This window comes from Pan troglodytes, chromosome 19 (assembly GCF_028858775.2).
Source record: "Pan troglodytes isolate AG18354 chromosome 19, NHGRI_mPanTro3-v2.0_pri, whole genome shotgun sequence".
In the NCBI taxonomy this organism is placed as follows: domain Eukaryota; kingdom Metazoa; phylum Chordata; class Mammalia; order Primates; family Hominidae; genus Pan; species Pan troglodytes.
In genome coordinates, this window is record NC_072417.2 from 39,163,592 (window position 1) to 39,170,755 (window position 7,164).

The window sequence follows — 7,164 nt, forward strand, 5'->3', positions numbered from 1 at the left end:
AGCCACTGCGCTCAGACCCTGATGCTGATTTTTCAGCAGGAATTTTGTAGACAATTGATGAGTAGGAGATTGTGATGTGGGTGTTGATGAGTTTTAGTGACTTGAAAATTTTCAAGAGGAAAGTGAACGCAGCTTTCTTTGCTTGAGAAAGGATTCGGTAATGGGCTGGCTGTCCAACAGCTCTCCACGCCTGGGAGGCAGCAGAGGGCAGGAGCGAGAAGTCTGGCTTTCCATGCAGACTGACTGGGGTTCCAGTCCTGTCTTTGACTCTTAATTAGCCACAGTACCCTTGATAAGTCCCTCAATCTCTGTAAGCCTCTGTATCCCCTCTATAAATAGGGAATGTAAGGTTTTATAAGGATAAGTTGAGATATTTCAATGCTTACTCCATAAATACTCATTAACCATTAGCTACTGCTATTATTCTTGCTGCATTTGGGTCACTTATATTTCTTTGTTGTTAATTCTTTTTTGTAATATGACTTGCAGTTCCCTAAAATATGTATACAGGGAAAAGTGAGAGGATATTCCACTATCCAGAAGCTGGATAACTGCTCACATCCGTTTTTACGGTTCTCTTTATTTCATAGGGATCAGCCCGCTCTCGCCACATAACCTGTAGGATCCCCAGGGCAGATTGTGAGTGATCCTTGCACTCACAACTAACATTCTTACACATCTGGAGAGTGATTCAAGTCTATAATAGCAAACAGGTAAAGTATATATTTGAATGGAGATTCAGATACACACATTCAAAAAGAAAAACGAGGACAGAGTATTTGTTCACTGTTGTTCATTTTTAGAGCGTCTGACATAGTGAACTTTTTTTTTTAATTTAAAAGTAAACTTTAATGTCGAAAATGCAAACTTGGGGAGGGCAGAAAGACCACACACAAGGCTGCCACTTCACACTTGGAGGGTTGCACGCAGAGGCGCTCCTCACTTCCCAGATGGTGGGGTGGCCAGGCAGAGGCGCTCCTCACTTCCCAAGCTGTTGGGCCGCCGGGGAGAGGCGCTCCTCACTTCCCAGAGGTTAGGGCGGCCAGGCAGAGGCGCTCCTCACTTCCCGGACTATGTGGTGGCCGGCCGGGCAGAGGCGCTCCTCGCTTTTTTTTTTTTTTTGGAAACAGGGTCTCTCTGTCACTCAGGCTGGAGTGCAGTGGTGTGATCATGGCTCACTGCGGCCTCGACTTCACTTCCCCAGGCTCAAGTGGTCCTCCCATCTCAGCCTCCTGAGTAGCTGGGACTACAGGCACAAACCCCTATGCTCGGCTAACTTTTTCTTAAGTTAGAGATGAGGTCTTGCTGTGTTGCCCGGGCTGGTCTTGAACTCTTGGCCTCAAGTGATCCTTCCACCTTGGCCTCCCAATTAGCTGGGACTACAGGTGTGAGCCACTGCACCTGGCCATAATGTGCTTTTATGAGAGGTCCATCTTCCTCTCTCTGAGGATGCACAATCCACACATTTATACTTCATTAGGCCATAAAGACACTGTAAGAGGCCAGGCGCAGTGACTCATGCCTCTAATTCCAGCACTTTGGGAGGCCAAGGCAGGCGGATCACTTGAGGTCAGGAGTTCGAGACTAGCCTGGCCAACATGGTGAAACCCTGTCTCTCCTAAAAATACAAAAATTAGCCGGGTGTGGTGGCAGGCGCCTGTAATCCCAGCTACTTGGGAGGCTGAGGCAGGAGAATTGTTTGAACCTGGAAGGCGGAGGTTGCGGTGAGCCAAGATGGCGCCACTGTACTCAAGCCTGGGTGACAGAGCAAGGCTCCGTCTCAAAAAAAAAAAAAAAAAAAAAAAAAAAAAAGAAAGAAAGAAAAAAAAGAAAAGAAAAAAGGAAAAACAAAAGCACTGTAAGAGACTCTGGGACTGGGAGCAGTGGCTCACGCTTGTAATCCCAGCACTTTGGGAGGCTGAGGCGGGCAGATCACAAGGTCAGGAGTTTGAGACCAGCCTAACCAATATGGTGAAACCCCGTCTCTACTAAAAGTACAAAAATTAGCCGGGCGTGGTGACGGGCACCTGTAATCCCAGCTACTCGGGAGGCTGAGGCAGGAGAATCACTTGAACCTGGGAGGTGGAGGTTGCAGTGAGCAGAGATCAAGCCACCGTACTCCAGCCTGGGCGACAGAGCCAGACTCCGTCTCAAAAAAAAAGAGACTCTGGGCCAGGCGCTGTGGCTCACACCTGTAATCCCAGCACTTCGGGAGGCCAAGGAGGGGTGGATCACGAGGTCAGGAGATCAAGACCATCCTGGCTAACATGGTGAAACCCCATCTCTACTAAAAACACAAAAAAATTAGCTGGGCGTGATGGTGGGTGCCTGTAGTCCCAGCTACTGGGGAGGCTGAGGCAGGAGAATGGCATGAACCTGGGAGGCGGAGCTTGCAGTGAGCCGAGATTGCACCACTGTACTCCAGCCTGGGAAAAAAACAAAAAACAAAAAAAGACTCTGGAGGGAGAGGGACAAGGTACAAGGCTGGGAAAGGAAGACCAGACACTGGCCGCAGCAAACTACCACTGCAAACAAGGTCGAGAATTAGGGCTCCTAGAAGAATCCTATGTTGGTGTTCGTCTGTGTTCTAGTTCACACCAGTAGTCCTGAGGTGGACTTTAAAAAAATCCTTAATTCACCATGTTAGAGATTTCACATTCCCATTTCTTCGTATTTAATTAATTAGTTTTAATTTATTTTTATTATTTATTTTTATTTTTGAGATGGAATCTCACTTTGTTGCCCAGGCTGGAGTGCAGTGGTGTGATCTTGGCTCACTGCAACCTCCACCTCGTGGGCTCAAGCAATTCTCTTGTCTTGGCCTCCCGAGTAGCTGGGACTACAGGCATAAACCACCATACCCAGCTAATTTTCTAATTTTTGTAGAGACAGAGTTTCACCATGTTGCCCAGGCTGCTCTCGAACTCCTGGGCTCAAGCTATCCTCCCATCCCGGCCTCCCAAAGAGTTAAGATTATAGGCATGAGTCACTGTGCCTGGCCAACAGGTTTATTTATAATTATTATAAAGTTGTACTGCTAAAACTTGTTCACTGAAACATTCTGACTTGCATTGATGCTTTACCTCCCTGCATTTATACTAAAAACTCATACACAGATGAAAATGGGAAAACGGCCAATTGATTTCTCTCCCTTATTTTTCTACTCTCAATCATATACTTAAGACCCTATGGGAAAAAAAACCTGACATTCAGAATTACCAGTAATAGGAAGAAGAGAAAAATATTTTGGGAATGAAGTGTTTCCCATCATAGTGAATTCTTAAGCACGTTCTCTACGTAGGCAGTGTGTTAGCTGGATGTCTTTTGGCATAGTTGTTACACGTTTGGCATGGGTTGCACACAACTCGGTGTCTTCAAAAGGCCAACCAGACAGGCCTCACTTCCCTCCTGCAAAACACCAATAGCTGCGCTCTGGAAGCACAGATCTGTTTTTTGTTTGTTTGTTTGTTTGTTTGTTGTGACGTGCTTTCACCATGTTGGCCAGGCTGGTCTCAAACTCCTGGCCTCAAGTGATCCACCCAAACTGCTGGGATTACAGGCACCAGCCACCTGTAATGGTGCACGTGCCTCTGGGCACGTGAGCCCACCGTGCCCGGTCAGCACAGATCTGTTTTAAAGTTCTGAGCAACTTTTCACACCAGACATTGGAAGGGAAGTTTGCAATCAGAGGTTTGGTGGACTTCTGAGCATGTCTACGTTCCCGGAGGATAGGGTTTCTTCATCTCTGCAGTAGAGGGCGCACTCTTGCAAGCGGCTTTTGTAGTCAGTAGCTCCCTGGATGCTTTACCACAGGTCAATTTCAGGCAATTGGCTTTGTATCAGCCATGGTATAGAGACCTCCTTACTCACTCGCTTCTCCTTGTATAGAGTCCTCCTTTATCCTTCTCCTTGGGCTGTAGCTCGGCGAGCTAGAGGAAGCTCAGGGTTAGAGAGCAACAGTGGCATGGCTGCAGCTGCAAACACAATTGACTTCCTATCCTTACCTGAAAGATATCAGCGCTAGAGTCGGCCCCAGTGTTCTCCGTTTTTCCACTCAGTCTCATGAAATAAGGGCAAATGTCAGCCAAATGTCAAAATAACTGCGTAAAAAAAGCTAAAGTGAGCCGGGTGTGGTGGCTCATGCCTGTAATCCCAGCACTTTGGGAGGCTGAGGCGGGCGGATCACAAGGTCAGGAGTTCGAGACCAGCCTGGCCAACATGGTGAAACCCTGTCTCTACTAAAAATACAAAAAATTAGCTGGGCGTGGTGGTGAGCGCCTGTAATCCCAGCTACTCGGGAGGCTGAGGCAGGAGAATCGCTTGAACCCAGGAGGAGGAGGTTGCAGTGAGCTGAGATCATGCCATTGCACTCCAGCCTGGGTGACAGAGCAAGACTCCGTCTCGGGGGAAAAAAAAAAAGACAAAAAGAAAAGCTAAAATGGAGAAGGCACCACAGGACAGCCTCAAGTGAGGCAGGGCTGTGAGGCTGTGCCAGTTTAGCCTACCACAGGGGCTTAGGAGCATCGGAGTTAAGCATGAAAAAATCAATTCTGGGCCCATGGAGGGTAGCTGGCTACCTGGACAGGTTAACACCTGGGGAGTGCGTCTGCTGCTGTCATCCACCTAACCAGCTAGGCCTGGGCGGGGTTGCACCTTTTGCCTTCTCACTACCCCTGACTGGGTTTCAGCCTCAGATATGCTTCCCTGAGATTGCACTGGCCATAAAGATTAGGCCTGCCTGTCCCTAGTGCACCCCAGTTCCACCTTTGAGAGAAGAGCTACTCTCATCCCAGAATGTGTTGCATCTTGCTTGTTGGAGTCTCTAAGGATTACCTTATCAAGAGGCACCTTTGCTTCATTCCTCAGTATTAAATGTACAATTGATCCTGACTTAACCCATTGTGATCTGACTTCTATTTTTTTCCTTTTTTTAAAAAAAAAATCTCACCTGCTGAAACTTCTGGAGTGACCACTGTTGAGTTTCAATTGCCAACGTTTCCCTAGACCTCTTTCTGTAGTACCTGGCATGTCACCACTCTCATCTGCAATTCTCTCCTTTTGGCTTAATGCTCCCTTCTGCTGCTTCTCTTCTTCCTCTCTGCCTGCTCCATCTTCCTCCCTTCATCCTGAAACGGTTGTGCTCCTTACTGACCCCTGCCTAGGCTCTCTGTCCCTTGTCACATCCTCTCAGGGTGGTCTGCTACTCCCAGGCTCTATCACACATATGCCGATGGCTCCTAGCGCTGCCCATCCTTGTTAGCTCTGGGTAGAGCTGCCCTTTGGAGCCCCCTCCACCAGGACATCACACAGGCACCTCAATCTCAGTAAGATCCAAATTGAACTCCTGAAGGTGAGGCGCAGTGGCTCACACCTGTAATCCTGGCACTTTGGGAGGCCAAGGCCGGTGGATCACTTGAGGTCAGGAGTTCGAGACCAGCCTGGCCAACATGGTGAAACCCTGTCTTTACTAAAAATACAAAAATTAGCTGGGTGTGGTGATGTGCACCCGTAGTCCCAGCTACTTGGGAGGCTGAGGCAGGAAAATCGCTTGAATCTGGGAGGCAGATGTTGCAGTGAGCTGAGATCACACCACTGCACTCCAGCCTGGGCGACAGAGAGAGACTCCATCTCAAAACAAAAACAAAAACAAAACAAAAACAAAAAACACCCAACAAACTGAATTCCTTAGAGGCATCACCTGGCCCCTGCCGACTTCTTGACTTCTTCAGCCTCACACTGTCTCCGCATGGCTATAAAGTATAGCAGTACCAGATTGTAGTGGGCTGGCCACTAAGGTGTTCCTTATCGCTAATTAAATCAGCCTAAAATGGGAGAAAACAGAATGCTTTTCAGACGCTTGGAATAGTAGCTTGGTGTTGTGTCACAGTGATTCCATCGCTTTATGTTCAGAAAGCCTTGGTCCACGCCCTTTAAGAAACCTGGGATCCTCTTCCCAGGCAGCAGCACAGCACAGGAAAGGGGCTGCAAGCTCGAAAACCTATAGGACCAGGCATCCTCTATGAGTGGAGGTGGGTAGTGGGGGAGTGGTGAAGTGGAGAACATATCCCACGGCTAAAGGGAGGGGACAGTCCCTTCCCAACTTCAGCAAGGTATTGCCTGATGTGAATGTTGCCATCATTTCTGAATTTTCAAGGGAATGCAAAAACCTGGATTTTTCATATGAATCTTCCAATTGTTAGATGTTGGCAACTAATTCAAAATTTAAAATACACGATGTGAGCCGATTATTTTTTGAAAACAAGTGTGAATCAAACAAAACACATCTGTGGGCCATATCCAACCCCTGGGTCACATGTCTGTGAACTATTGAGAGTACAAAGTGTGGAGGCTTTGGAGTCAGACAGACATGGGCTGAATATCAGCTCTGTTACCCTTTAGCTGTGTGTCTTTGGGCAAGCCACATAACCTAATTCCTCATCTATAAAGCAGGGATCACAATACTTACTTCACTGAATTATAATGAGGATAAGAGATCATATATGTAAAGTGGCTGGCACACAGCAGTTCTCTAACTAAAAACTAACTATTACTGATCAGCACTATTGACAGACCTACAAAAAGAATGTATGTACATGGTCAGCATATGAAAGTATGGTACAGGAACACCACCAAGGAAGTGCCACAACACTTCAGTCCCTAGAGAGCAGTTCTCAGCGGTGGCTTTCCTTGTGCCTGCTCTCCCTACCGCAAACCATCCTCCGTCCCTTGGCTCTGATTTGCGGCTCACCTAGCACCTTCCCGATCCCTGCTTCCATCTTCTATTTCCCTGGCACTGGGAATAGGCAGCCCTAGATAAGTGATGTGGCCATTACAGCCTACGAATAGATACCCCATGTTAGAAAACAGCCTTCTGATTTGCACCCCCGTCTTGCTTGAGTTTAGTTCTCTGGTGCACTAAAAAAAAGTCAGGTGCTCCAGGGCTTCACAGCTGGGCTTCTGAGCCTGGGACTGGAGGGAGGGCCTGACCAGAAGATATCCTTCCTGAGACCAAATGGAATCCCTAGATATTACCCTCTATGTCACCCCCAAACTGTGTCAGCCAGGAGGCGCTCCTGCAGGGTCTCCCAGAGATCAAGAGACCTGGGCCATTTTTCTTATTTGAGAATCCAGAGAAACTAAAAATAAAGACTTGCCAAGACAGGC